The sequence below is a fragment of the Balaenoptera acutorostrata genome, chromosome 4, assembly GCF_949987535.1.
Source record: "Balaenoptera acutorostrata chromosome 4, mBalAcu1.1, whole genome shotgun sequence".
Lineage (NCBI taxonomy): Eukaryota > Metazoa > Chordata > Mammalia > Artiodactyla > Balaenopteridae > Balaenoptera > Balaenoptera acutorostrata.
This window is the reverse complement of record NC_080067.1, coordinates 70,211,810-70,226,686: the sequence shown is the minus strand read 5'-3', so window position 1 is coordinate 70,226,686 and position 14,877 is coordinate 70,211,810. Positions and strand designations below refer to the sequence as shown.

The 14,877-nt window shown below is 45.3% G+C and overlaps 1 protein-coding gene across 1 annotated transcript in view; it reads right to left on the bottom strand.

The window, feature by feature from the left end:
* The window catches only part of ST6GAL1 (ST6 beta-galactoside alpha-2,6-sialyltransferase 1), a 139,583-nt gene that overhangs the window by 113,960 nt on the left and 10,746 nt on the right, over positions 1–14,877 (bottom strand). The window contains exon 2 of the mRNA XM_007195240.2: positions 1,224–1,362. The gene's annotated coding sequence lies outside the window, so the exon portion shown is untranslated. The remainder of the gene's footprint in view (positions 1–1,223; positions 1,363–14,877) is intronic.

The following is a 14,877-nucleotide window of genomic DNA, read 5'->3' as shown; positions in this document are numbered from 1 at the left end:
GCCACACGGCTCTTTTGGGAAGTCTGAGGCCTTCTGCCAGGGTTCAGTAGGTGTTCTGTAGGAGTTGTTCCATATGTTGATGTAGTTTTGATATATTTGTTGGGGGGAAGGTGATCTCCATGTCTTACTCCTCTGCCATCTCTCTCTGGGCTTCTATATTCCCTCAGGGATGCAGCTCTGGAGGGTGTGGGTCACTTCTTCCATGAGTCCACTGTGGAGAAGCTTGAGGGCACCCAGCATCTCTTGAAGATGCAAAACCAGCACAGTGGCTGTGCCCTCTTCCAGGACATGCAAAAGCCATCCCAAGATGCACTGGGCAAAACCCTGGACGTTAAGGAACCTGCCATGGCCATGGAAAAGAACCTGAGCCAGGCCCTTGAAGACCTGCATGCCCTGTATCCTCTATTTTATTTATTTATTTTTGGCTGTGTTGGGTCTTCGTTGCTGCATGCAGGGTTTCTCTAGTTGCTGCAAGCTGAGGCTACTCTTCATTGCAGTGCGCGTGCTTCTCATTGCGATGGCTTCTCTTGCTGCAGAACACAGACTCTAGGCGCGCAGGGTTCAGTAGTTGTGGCATGAGGGCTCAGTAGTTGTGGCTCGCGGGCTCTAGAGCGTAGGCTCAGTAGTTGTGACGCATGGGCTTAGTTGCTCTGCAGCATGTGGGATCTTCCCGGACCAGGGATCAAACCCGTGTCCCCTGCATTGGCAGGTGGATTCTTAACCACTGTGCCACCAGGGAAGTCCCTTAAAGTCATTTTTTAGTGAGCTTAATGGAATGTTTTCCAATAACCTCCCCAAGTAATTTCTGTCACTCTGTCTTCCTTGGGTAGGAGAGATAGAAAGAGAGAGAGTGTGTGTGTGTGTTTCCTGAAAGTTTGACTTCCCTTGCAGAACAGAGCAGCTGCACCAACGTTAAGCATTCCCCTGAATCTGGTGCAGTCTTACCTGGAGGATAAATTCATTCCCTTTGGAGTTCAAATTTCACCAGCAATTGAGAAAATACAACATCCTGTTAAGATTCCAAAAGACCTGCTCTGAAAAATCAAAACCTCTTCAGCCAGCAAATGACCTTGCCTCTGATTGGGCTGAGATGGAAGCTGATGGTTTGAACCAGAAACAACTGCCCCTTCTTTCCTGAGACTGAGAAGAGGAGGTTTTCACCACCCCACAACAGGAGGCATTCTGCCCTCTCTGTCCCCAAGCTGGGATTCGAGTGCTCTTACCTCAGCACTGGGACAGAAGCCTTGCCCCAGGACTTGGGCAGGTTCAAGTGGGCCAGTTCATTTCAGCTGCGGTGCAGGACTTCACTGCTTCTCTCTAAGCTGCTCTTTGCAGATCTCTACACAATTCACTCTACTCTGCCTGCAGGAAGTTAAAAAAAAAACAAAGCCAAGTTGGCAGCTAAGCATCAGAGGCACATATGTTAATACACGCAGGAGGGTAAACACCCTCGCTCCTCCCACCCCTGGTCACTCCGGCCACTTCAGAACCCCTTCCAGAACTCCAGCCTCCTTCCCAGGGCTCAACCTGGCCATCTGTTCACCCAGACCTACCCCTCTGGGGCTGAGCAATTTCAGAGTGAGCTGCAGATGAAGCAAAGCAAACTCTACTAATCACTTAATCCTTGTGCTACTTGCTATTATTGGTAAGAAAAGCAAGGGTAAGAAAGCAACAGTTCTGGCATATACCCAGAGAAAACTCTAATTCAAAAAGATACATGCACCCCAATGTTCATGGCAACACTATTTACAATAGCCAAGATATGGAAGTGACCTAAATGTTCATTGACAGATGAATGGTTAAAGAGGTGGTATATATATATACAATGGAATATTACTCAGCCATTAAAAGAATGAAATAATGCCATTTGCAGCAACATGGATGGACCTAGAGATTATCATACTAAGTGAAGTCAGACAGAGAAAGACAAATATCAAGATATCACTTGTATGTGGAATCTGTAAAATGATACAAATGAACTTATTTACAATATAGAAATAGACTCACAGACACAGAAAACAAACCTATGGTTAAAAGAGGAAAGGGGGGTGAGGGAGGGAGGGATAAATTAGGAGTTTGGGATTAGCAGTTACAAACTACTATATATAAAATAGATAAATAACAAGGTCCTACTGTATAGCATAGGGAACTATATTCAATATCCTCTAGGAAACCATAATGGAAAAGAATATGAAAAAGGATATATATATATATATATATATATATACACACATATAGATGAATCACTGTGCTATACACCAGAAACTAACACAACATCGTAAATCAACTATACGTCAATATAAATAAGCAAACAAACAAAAGCAACTCATCCATAAATAAGGGAACTGGTGGTAGACCCAGTTCCCTTGAAGGAAAGGTAGTGGGCACAATGTGAGAAGCAAATGCCATGCACAAGATCAGGTGATGGGGTCGCGAGGCCCTGCAGAAGGAAAGGAAGCTGGTCTTACACAGAGAACAGGGCAGAGGCCCGCGGAGAGGCAAACAGGAAACCGTGCAGCCCAGAGAAGGCAGATGGTTAGGAACTTTCCAGTGGCTTCGAGGCTCGTCTGTACTTCCTATTTTTGTTCCTGTAAGCATTCCCTGAATCCCTTCAATAGACCTCTGAAGAGCTTGGTTTAGACCCGCCCAAGGGTCCCAGCTGCCTCTGACTCACTAAAAGCCATACGGGGCTGTGAGACCAGAGGGGGTCTCCCATGAATCAGCACGTGGCTTTGTGATAGGGCGTTAGCCATCCATTGTGGCTGCTCAAAAACCTTTTTTTTTTTTTTAACTTTCTTCCAAACATTGTGGCTGGGCTTTTGACAGATGAGGCAACGGGAAAGGACAGTTCTGGATTGCAAGTGTATCTTGTGCATTGCAGAAACATGAGAAATAAACAATAGCAGAGCTGTAGAAACTTCAGGTTTTTCTACTGTATTTTAAGAATTTTCTATTAAGTGGCTTATACCAACACTTCCTATCACCCTACGAGTGTTACACATTCAATCCCAGGGTCTTCTTGCATCCCCCTTGTCCCTGAGCCCCCTATAGACTCACGTGCTTCCTTGTAGTTTTAACACAGTACCCATTTAATGCAGGACACCACTTCTGCTCCCTGACCTCCCTCCTACCCTGCAAGGGTCACTGGCTTGACACCAAGATGTAGTTTCACTACTCTCCCTCAGCCGAAGTTTCACCCACTTCCTTCCTCATACTCAGGGTGTGTTCTCTGCTTGATCGCTCCCTGCCATCACTCCTGCCCACACGGTCCTCACACCTTATAGTCGCTGGCAGCTTCTCAGCTAATCCCCTTCCTCCTCTGTGCTCAGTCAGACCCAGAAGCACCCAAACATGACTCTAAGGAAGAGAGCAGACACATGAGAGGCTGCCTTGTCCTCATGAACTCCCTCATGCCCCCAGCAAGCATTTCCTTCAGAGGCACACTGTGTGAGGCCCTGACCCCAGACCAGAGCCAGGATTTAGAGACCCCACCCAGAACCAAAGAAGTTCATAAAATGAGCCAAGAACACACACTAAGAACTTCACACCCTAGCATCCCCAAAGGTAAGTATCCTCCTGGCAAGACCATTACTAAAGGGCTCAGTTTTGAGTGAGAGAATGGGTTAGCTTGTCACAGAGTTAGGGCCCTGGCCCCAGGTCCCTGGCTTAAATGGGCAATCACCACAAGCACACAGGAGCCTTGGGGTAAAAGATAATCCTGTTGGGCTTCCCTGGTGGCGCAGTGGTTGAGAATCTGCCTGCCAATGCAGGGGACACGGGTTCGAGCCCTGGTCTGGGAAGATCCCACATGCCGCGGAGCAACTAGGCCCGTGAGCCACAATTACTGAGCCTGCACGTCTGGAGCCTGTGCTCCGCAACAAGAGAGGCCGCGATAGTGAGAGGCCCGCGCACCGCGATGAAGAGTGGCCCCCGCTCGCCACAACTAGAGAAAGCCCTCACACAGAAATGAAGACCCAACACAGCCAAAAATTAATTAATTAATTAATTTTTTTAAAAAAAGATAATCCTGTTAACCCTGGATCCATTAATCCACATGATCTGAGATGTGAGCAATTGTTCTGATTGTGTTTGGACTTGGAAGCTAAGTGAGCTAAGAGCTTTTATCAGTCCTTGGGCCTAAAACATTCCAGGATCTGGGTCACTACAAGTTTGCTGAGCCCTGCAGTCCAATCAGAAGACACTACACCCAAGATACAGTAAGAACTTCTGCTAAAATCAGCAGACTTCATGGATTATTTCCGTGGGTTAGGGGAGAGCTAGGCCCAGCTCTTTCAATAAAAGAGCTGAAATTAAATTTGAATTGAGCACTGAATACACAGGTTCTGACAAAAAGAGAAATGGCGTAGGAAGTTATTTTCAGAGAACCAGAAAGGGGAAGTTCTTCTGCCACTGCCATGTGCAAACATCCAAAGGACAGTGCTCCTGCTGAGAACTTTGACTGTGTCGTCACTATATTGTCTGCAGCGAACAGTCACTCCATTTTGACTGTGCTTATTTCTGGTGCCAGTGTGGATATGTGGGGCGACGCTAAGCCCTCTGCATACATGATTTCAGGCCCTGTCCCACCCCTCCACCCCCCTAATTTCTGCTGCTCAAATGCAACAACTTTCAACTCTTTTATCTATTTCTGGGGTTACATCAGTGCGTCTAAATAGCAATGCTTATATGGCTCTGTTTTTTCAATGTTATATATTATCCACTGACTTCCTATTACAGAAAATGAGGATTTAGTTCTCTTTTACCACACCCCACATAACTCTTCTCCGTCCCACATTCTCCTAATAGCTTTAGACTGTTTTTTTTATTAAGTCAGCATCAGAAGTTACATTATTATGACCAGATAAATTGTTGTTCACAGCTGAACCATGGAGCCATGTGGTGTGTTTTGATTAATTCCTTTTGTGTACATTCCGTGTAAGTCCTACTATTCAGATGTTGAACTTCTTAGAATGATCCTTTCTTATTTTTTACTTCATAGCCTTTTTTTATTTGACTTCCTACACGATTTCTTCAACTTCATATTCCAAACCCTCTCCCGATTCATTTATTTCTGCTAACATACTTTTAATTTCCAAGAGCTCTCTCTTATTCTCTGAATACTCCTTTTATTGCACAGTCTTTATTTTATTAATGGAATATCTTCACTTGTCTCTATGATACTTTTATGTTGCTGTTGTTGTTGTTATTTGTCTCTTTTGGTTTCTGTCTTTCATGTTTCAAACTTTCTCAGATATTGGTTGATCTCTACCTTAAATTTAAAAGTGAGACACTGGGAACTCCCTGGCGGTCCAGTGGTTAGGACTCCACGCTTTCACTGGGAAGGGCGCGGGTTCAATCCCTAGTCAGGGAACTAAGATCCCACAAGCCACACAGCCAAAAAAAAGAGAAAAAAAGAGAGAAGAAAAAAAAGAAGAAAAGTGATACACTAAAAAGTTGACCAGAAGCTCTGTGTGCTTGGGCAGGGCTGCTGGACTGGTGGGTCTTACCAGGGGGGATTGAAAATAATCTCTCCATTTTATTTGAAGAGCTGTAAATATCAATATCTATAGGCCTTTCCTCTTAGGCTGTTAAATTTAATCATAGACTAATCTCATGACTAGGGAAATCTCATAACCCGAGCTTGCCAGCACTGTTGGAAACAACAAAAAAGGAAGGTTGGGGAAGGGGTGGTCTCATTGTTCAGTATGTGGACTTTTATTCATGCCCTCTGTTTTAGAATGGCATCTCATGCATGCCCTCCTCAGCTTGGCCTGCTGTGCTTGATCTTAATCAGATCGTAAAATTGAGTCTGTTCCTGGAAAGGTCCTTAAAAGAAATTGTAGTTACCAGGAAAAAATTTTTTAAATTTTTTCTTAGGCATAGTTTCAAATGCCAGACATTTAGGAAAGCATTAACACAGGTTCACAACCACATATCAGGAATCTTTGGGGCCTGATAAGTGTCAGAATTCACAATTCTTCCTATTTTAGAAAAGCAGTATGTTGCCTAAAGACCTGCAGCAGTGGCACGGCAACTCTCCATAATCATATGGATTAATATTTCTGCAACAAAACAATAAATATTTTAACCAAGTACGTTAAACAAGGATTTATAAATAGCCTCACATTAGTCCAGATCAGGTTTTGCCACCAAATGGATTAAGAATAAAACGTAGTTTTTCACAGATTTGGGGATTTGGGTATTGCAAATAAGGGATGGTGTATGCATTTCCTATACACCTCCTACATCTCCAGGCACATTTGTGGCATTTTCACAAGGATTTTGTCACTCTGTGGGGCTGCCTGCTTGCAATGAGATGTGGAAAAAATGAGGTAAGTTGAGCTGTGGGTGCTGGGGGAAGGCCAGGCTTAACAGGGAGACAGTCTGATGACACAGTCACTTGGAAGGTTTGAGTCTCTATGCTAGCAAGCTGTGTTACCTTGAAAAAGTTACTTAACCTCTCTGAGCTACAATTTCCTCATCTGTAAATCGTGGGTTATTCCAACTAATTTTGAAGTGCCGTTGTATGGATTTAGTTGAATTTAGTCAACAATTAGGTATTGTGCCTACTATTCCTAAGGCATTGCTCTGGGCCCTAGGAGAACAATCATGAACAAAAGAGATGAAGTCCCTGCCCTCACAAAAACAACTTCCTAGTGAGAAGAGAGACAGAATAAATAAGTCAGATGACCATCTGTGCCATAGAAGAAACACAAAGCAGGATAAAAGGGAAAGAGAGAGCCAGGTGTGATGGGAGAAGAAACAGGCACCAGATTACTATCTTATGTAAGGTGATCAGAACGACCTTTCTAATAAGGTGACATTGAAATAGAACCTAAAGGAAGAGATGGAGAAAACAATGGGAATATATGAAGGAAGAGTGTTCCAGGTGGAGGGAACAGGCTCTGTGGTAAAAACGTGCTTTATGTTTAAGGAGTAAGGTCAGTAAAGTGAAGCAGAATTAAGAGGTGGAAAAGAGCAGGAAATTTAGCCTGGGAGGACCTGCGCGCTGGCTCATGCAGAACCGTGGAGGCCCTTCTAGGAACTTTGGCTTTGCAAAGTGCAATAGGAAGCCTTTGTTGGTTTTAAGTGGAAAAATGACACACTACCACTGGCGGCCCAGGTATGAAACTATTCTAAAAATTAGAAGTAGAGATTGATCTGTCTTGGACCAGTGTGAATTTGGTGGATCAAATAAGCAGTCAGTTTCTTGGTGTATTTTGCAAGTATGGCTGGCGTGGTTTGCTGACAGATTGGGTGCAGCATGAGAGAATCGGAGTCAAGGGCACCTCCATAGTTTTAAGCCCAAGCAACTGCAAAGATGGAGCTGTCATTTACTGAAGTGGGGAAGGCTGTTTGAGAGAGAATGGCAGCACTTCAGCCATGGACTTGTCATCACTGAGATGTCTGTTAGACATGTAAGGAGGCTTGTTGAGTAGATGGTTAAACATGAGTGTGGTGTTCGGGGGAAAGGTCTGGGATGGAGCTATACATTGAGAGTTGTCAGCATTCAGATGGTAGGAGATCTCCAGGGAGTGAGGGGACAGAGAAGAGGCCAAGTCCAAGGGCTGCTCCCTGGAGCGCTCCAAAGTGAACAAGCAAAGATGAGCCAACACAAGAAACTGACAAGGAGAAGCCAGTGACAGAAGAGGAGAACCAAAGAGGGTGATGTTCCAGAACCAGAAGAAGAAACTTTTTCAAGGTGGACAGAGTGATCAAATACATAAAATGCTACTGACACATCAAGATAAGGACTGAGACTTAACCATTGGATTTGGCAACACCGAGGTCACTGGTAAACCTGACAGGTGTAGTTTTTGTGGAGTGATGGAGGCAAAACACTGGTTAGACTGAGTGTGAATGAAAATGAGAAAAGAGAACTGCAGGGATCAAGGGCAGATGACTCTTTCAAGGAGCAGAGGAATGAAGCAGTAGCTGGAGGGGTAGATGCGGTCAGGAGAAGATGTGTATGTGCATATGTGTGGGGTCAGTGGGAGAAACAACTGCCACAGATAGACAGATGGTGTCGGGGGGCAGATGAGAGTGGTCCATAAAGAGAGGAACATTGGAAAGAGAAGGTAGAACTGCGGAGTCAAGTCCTTAACTAAGGAAGGGAACAAGATGCAATACACAAGTGGAGGGGTTGGTCTTAAAAAGGAGCATCACCCATAGCAACAGGCAGAAAGTAGAATATATGGGCATAGATTTGATGGTGGAAAGGTATGAAAGCACTCCTTTGCCATTATTTTCTCAGGTAAGTGGGAAATAAGTTTCTCGACTGAGAATAGAGATGGGAAAGGAGGTGTTAAAAATTTAAAGAGAGAGAAAAAAGTGTGAAATAGTCATGGAGATTGGAGAGAATGGCAGTGGTTCTCAACCAAGGCTGCCCACTGGAATAAATGAAGAGCTTTAAAGAAGGATACTCATGCCCAGATCCACCCCACAAGAATTTAGATTTCATTACTTTGGGGTGGAATTCAGGCAGCAGTACTTTGTATAATCTTCCCCAGTTAATGATAACGGAAGCCAGAGTTGAGAACCCCTGGACCAAAGGAACAGAGTAAGGTGACCTGACAACACCAAAGTCCACTTAAGGGTAATGGTCATGAATTAGAGTAAGACCAGTCAGGATGGTGGTATGAGCTCAGTAAATGAAAGCTGCTATGTTTATTATATCACCAGCTAAGTGATATAAACCATCCTTGTAGCAAATATAATTTTGCTTTTATCTCATCCAAATGATTCACCCAATTAGTGTACATCATAGGGTTTTGAAGTCATTTGCAAATAACTAAAACCACAAATGTATACCCTTGAATCTCGAGGAGGTCTCCTCTGGTTCTTTTTATGCGACACTGAGCACTGCACATGGGGTCGCTGGGCTTCCCAACAACTGCAGAAATCCCAGGTCACCCCTCCTACCCACCCTCCCAGTGTCCCAGTGTTAATAAAACAGTTCTGTGCCAGCGTTTCATGAAGCCCCTCCAGTCCACACCATCTGGAGCCTCTATTTTAGTAGGTTCCATGTTTGCAGTTCCTGTCTGGTAATCATCTCTGCTCCCTCCAGGGAGGTCCACCCTTGATCCTAGCCCTGAGCCTGGAGAGATCTCTGTGATAAGTGCCCCAGTCCTGCCAGGCTGGGTCCCTGTCCACGTTCACCCCACCACTGGAAAAAAAGACTGCAGACTCTATCTTGAGCCAGACTGCCCGGGCTCGAATGCCAGCAGAGGGCAGAAGCCCTGTGAGCTCGCCTGCTGGGGGAGCCCCTACTATTGGCTCTTGTCCCCCACTTATGGGTGAATCTACTGACAAGTCCCAACTGTGAACCTCCTTCTATCTGCTGCTGCAATTCTGGGGAGAACATTCTACTTGCCTGGCAAACGCCTCCTGCTGGGGTCTCACCTCTTCTTCCCTGACCCCACCCCTGCCTCCTGCTCCCGAAGCACCTCGTGCAGCTCCTGTTCATCTGGTCCCTGATCCCACGTGCCTGTCTGTCCTCCTAGATGGAGGCTCCTCCAGGGAGAGACTGGGTCTCGTGTATCCTCATATCCCCAGGGCTTAGCAGAGTGTCTGGCCCGCTTGGTGACCAATAACTGAGAATAACTATTAAGAAGAGCTGCGATATTAAAAAGAGCGACCATTTATTCATCACTAGTCACATGCTGCCCTAGGTTAATCACTACATCGTACTCACACCAATGCTATGAGGCAGGAATGATGAACACAGATCGCAGAGCAGAAACTGAGGGTCGGAGAAGTTAAGTTCCCAAATTCACGTAGCGGGGAAGTGGCACGTCTGGAAGTAAACCCAAGTCTGTCTGGCTGCAAAGCCTATGATTTTTTTCTCAACCTCGGGGCTTTCTGAGAAAGGTGACCCTACAGATGGTGATGGAGTTGCCTCCCAGCCCTCCCACTGTGAGTCCCCTGGACTAGCTGGGAGACAAGGGTGGGACCCTCCGAGCCCAGAAGCATTTCCCTAAGAGGCAGCTTTCATCCGTCTCCTCCCTACCTGTTATTTCCTCTCCTCCAAATCTACAGGCCAGAATAAGCTGTTCATTGTGTAGAGCAGAAAAGGAACCGCCACAAACCCTCCAGCAGGAAACATCTTCTGGGGATTTATTCCTAACACCGTCATCATTAACCACCCCCACTCTCGCCCTGGGCCAGCATCCTCCCAACAGCATACAATTGACAAAGGCGATCCTGCAGTCTGCTCAGATACAAGATGATTCAGCCTAACTGCTTTCTTCAGAGCTCCCTCACCGCCTTCCTCCCTCTCACCCTTAGGACACACTCCTATGACCCTGGTTCCCAGCAGGATAAGAAAAGGAAGAGCAAGGTCCCAAACTTGACTGCCCCGGCCAGGGCTCAGCTCCACGGATCAGCCCAGAGAGCATTCCCTACTTCACCTTGTTGCTTGTCTCTCACTCCCAAGGCCGGAAGTGACAGGTAGGAAAAGGACTATTCAGTGGGGCAGAAGGGCCCAGGGGAGCCCCAGGGTGTTCCTGCCATGTGCTCTCACACCTTGGCTTTACCTAGAGAGCACCTGCACGTGCGGACCGCATCCTGGTCTCAGCAGGCGGATGGGGGCGGGGAGCATTGGGAAGGCTGAGCTCAGTCCCCCAGGCCTCCTAAGGGCGGGGCACTGTGCAGAGAACCCCCTCAGCGTCCCTGCCGTCAGGGAGACGTTGTCTAACATAGCTAACTTCATAGAACCTAGTAAGTACAGTGTAGGAGATGAAAGGTCTTCTCTTTGCTTTGGGTGCCATGAATTTGAGGGACTCATCCTGAGCTGAGGCTGAGCTAAAAGGCCTGTCTGGGCAGAGCAGAGACCAGGGGGGTGAGGAAGGAAGTGATCTCTTCGCCAGTAAGGCGTAGCTTGGCTCTCTCTAAAACCTCCACCACTGCCGCCCCACACACGACACACACAACAAGGCTTTGGGCCCCCAGGAGCACAGCAGGCCCCAACCTAGACCTTGGAACAATCCCAATCCTTCCTGGAGCACAAGTAAGTTGCCTTGAGCCACTCTAGCCCAGTGCCAAGGGCTGGCTGCCCATCCACCCTGATGTGTTGCATCAGAGCCCAGTTTCTCTGGGGCCAGGGCCCTGCCTTGTCCTCATCAGCGCTCCTAGTACTCCTAAAGCCTGCTCCAGAGTCCCCTGATGACTCTGTCCCTCCTGTCCCTTTTCCAGACCAGGAGCCTCTACCAGACAGACGTGGCAGGGGCCTACTCGCCTGGCAGCTCCAATGTTCCTTCCCGCAGCCTGGCATGTCTGAAACACCCTTCTCTGCCCGGTATAAATCACCAAGCTGTTGACAGCCATCCCGACTCCACTCTGGCCCAGACTTACCCAGCAACCAGGAAGGGAGGCAGGAACCTTCCCCCACCCTGCAGTGGGGGAGCCAGACGGACTGCTTGCCTCGCTCCCCTCCCTCCACCCCACCCCCCAACAGCCCGCCCCAGCTCCCTCCGCAGCCCCCAGCTGGTTATCTGAACCAGGAAAGCACAGCTTCTGGCTGGCTGACTACATTGTTTGTTGCAAGCCTGAGGGACCGTGTCCATGACTGTGAGAGTTTTTACAGACACCTGTGGGTGCTCGAACAGATGTCTGGAAGCTCTCAGAAGGGCGAGGGGTGTGTCAGCAATAACAAACCTTTCTGTGTAGCTCTTTTATCCTTTCTCATCTTTTCACATCTATGATCTAACTGGAACACAAAAACAAATCTGAGGGGAGGCAGCACCAGAATCATTATTCCCTTTTATGAATCAGGAAACTGGAGTTCGAATTGAGTAGCGTGCGACCACACAGCTTCTGGACAGTAGAGTCCGAACCACAATTTAGGATTTATATTTACCTAAAAATTTACCTAGAAAATTTACATGCGAAATATTGGGCTGGCCAAAAAGTTCGTTTGGGTTTTTCGGTAAGATGGTACGGAAAATCCCGAACGAACTTTTTGGCCAACCAATATATGGCTATGTCATAGGTCTGCGTGTATGGAAATACATAAAACATATTTACCTATAAAAATGTTTTGATATTTATTTGTATTTGTATATGTTATGTTTCACAAAGGTGGCTAGTTCAGATCTTCTGTGCCCTGCAAATCACAGCACAGGAGAGAGACTATGGGCTTTGGAGTACAGACAGCTCAGGGGGTTCAATCACAGTCTTACCCTTGAGCGACTTTGGGCAGATAAGTCTCTCTCAGCTTCAGTTTCCTCATCGGCACAGTAGGGATAATTATCACCATTCTGTAGGGCCGTTGGGCAGCCTAGAGAGATCTATGTGTCACACCTGGAACGCTGTGGGCACTTAATGAACGGTAGCTATTCCTTCATTCACCCTTTGTTCTCTGACCACAATAGATTACCCAGGGTTACCCAGACACACCACATAATTTCACTCCTCCCTGCTGGTGCTCCTGCTGTCTCCAGGCCAAGAATGCCCTGCCTCCCATCCTCCACCTATAGGGACTCTCTTCATCCTTCAACATCCAGTTCAAACACTATCTCCTTCGTGAAAACTTCCCCACTGTCCTGGGGACCCCAACACCCCAACTGTCCATCTAATTTACAAAGTATTTTGTTCTGCCTAGAGTCCAGTGTTCACGTAACTGACTCACCAACTTCTCTGTGAAAACACAAGGCCTTGTTCATCTATTTGTATCTCCCACCTCACTCCCCACACCCTGAGCATTAGTGTTTAATGATGCCTTTTAAATTAGCCTTAGTAGTTTGATTCAAATAAGACCAGTGGGGGGGAATGATAAATTAGGAACTTGGAATTAACAGATATACAACACTATAGGTAAAATAGGTAAACAACAAGGCCCTACTGTACAGCACAGGGAACTATATTCAGTATCTTTTGATAACCTATAATGAAAAGAATCTGAAAAAGAATATATATATATATATATATATATATATATATATACACACACGTATATATATAACTGAATCACTTTGCTGTATACCTGAAACATTGTAAATCAACTACACTTCAATTTAAAAAAGAAGAAAAAAGATTAAAGAAGTAAAAAACTGAAAAAAAAAAGACAAAAACAAATAAGACCAGCTCATTACTTTTTTAAATCAATCAATGCACAAAATTATACAGAGCTAAAAATCACCAAAGATCCCTGCATCCAGGGGGAAAAAAATGGATTAATAGCCTTCGTTGCATGTCTCTACATTTACATTTGGACAGAAGTGTGGAGGATGGAAGAATGCATGAAAGAAGAATGGATGGGATTGCTTAATAAAACAGCTGGGTTTTTTTTATTTTTTAATTTAATTAAACAGAAAAGTAAAATAGAGGAAAAGCTGAACTTTTAATAAATGTTTCTACATCAAAATAGATGTAATTTCCTTAAAGACTCCTCCAAGTTTAAGAGAAAAAAAATAATTGATTTACAATGTTGTGTTAGTTTCAGGTGTACAGCAAAGTGATTCAGTTATACATGTGCATATATTCATTCTTTTTTAGATTCTTTTTCCAATAAAATTTTTAAAAATAAAATAAAGGATTAAAAAATTAATTGAAAGGTTGGAGCCATGATACTAACACCCTACTTACGCAGTGTGAGAGAGGGAAAGTTATCACCTAACGTCCTCCCACTCCCTCCCTCAGCTCTCCATTTCCATTACACTCTTTTCACTTCCTCCCATTCTGTTCCTTAGACTTACAGCCCACCCATGCCAAGGTTTTCTCTATTTGAGTAGAAGAAGGGCTCTCCAAATGACCTATCACCATGCCTTCCAAAGGGTGCTTTTGACTAATCTTTTTCATCATCAAGTAGGTTTTCCCATGAAGGGCTCATATGTGTTACAGGAAGAGATGAGAATGGCTACCTGCCTTATCCTTGCAGAGTTATGTAATTGAGTGTAAAAGTCTTCAGTCACACGACCTTTCCCTTGGAACTCTGTAAATATTTCCTCTCCATGTTCTCAAGTTTTGCTTCTGCTGCAAATCAAGTCTGAGACCAACATGACTTTTCCCCTGGGGCAGAAATGAATTGCTCCCAATATCCATTTTCCTCATCTTCCTTTCAGTAATAAAAGGCCTTCTCCAAATCTGAGCTCTAAGAGGGTACACGGCCACCCAGCTGGAGATGTTTTCCCAGGCTCCTTTGCAGCCAGGCTTGTCTGCGTGATTATGTTTTGGTCAATGGAGCACTGAGAAGTGACCTGTGCCTCCACAGGTAGCCCAATTACCCTTCTGAGTGATCTTTTTACAATCTTTTTACAACCTTTAGATCTCGGATTTTCTCTGATTAGTTTCTTCATCCTTTTTCTCAGCATATACTGTGATTTTCCTCACGCCTTCTCTCTGTTAGTAATTTAGTTTTCAGTGGATTCTACTTTGTTCCTTTATTAACTTTTCCTCTAATGATGTAGTTTGTATCCTCAATTTTTTTCCTTAGCTCTGTAATTGCCCTTTTTATTTCATTCTGTAGTTTCATCATCTCATCTTTGAGCTCTCAATTGATTAGTTTTCAATAAACTTTATTTTTTTATTTTTTTTAAAGAGCAGGTGATATACAGCTGGCTTTTTTATTTTAATTTTTTTTATTTATTTAAACACTATTTTTTATTTATTTATGGCTGTGTTGCGTCTTCGTTTCTGTGCGAGGGCTTTCTCTAGTTGTGGCAAGTGGGGGCCACTCTTCATCGCGGTGCGCGGGGCCTCTCATTATCGCGGCCTCTCCAGACGCGCAGGCTCAGTAATTGTGGCTCACGGGCCTAGTTGCTCCGCGGCATGTGGGATCCTCCCAGACCAGGGCTCGAACCCGTGTCCCCTGCATTGGCAGGCAGACTCTCAACCACTGCGCCACCAGGGAAGCCCCAATAAACTTTATTTTGAATGAAT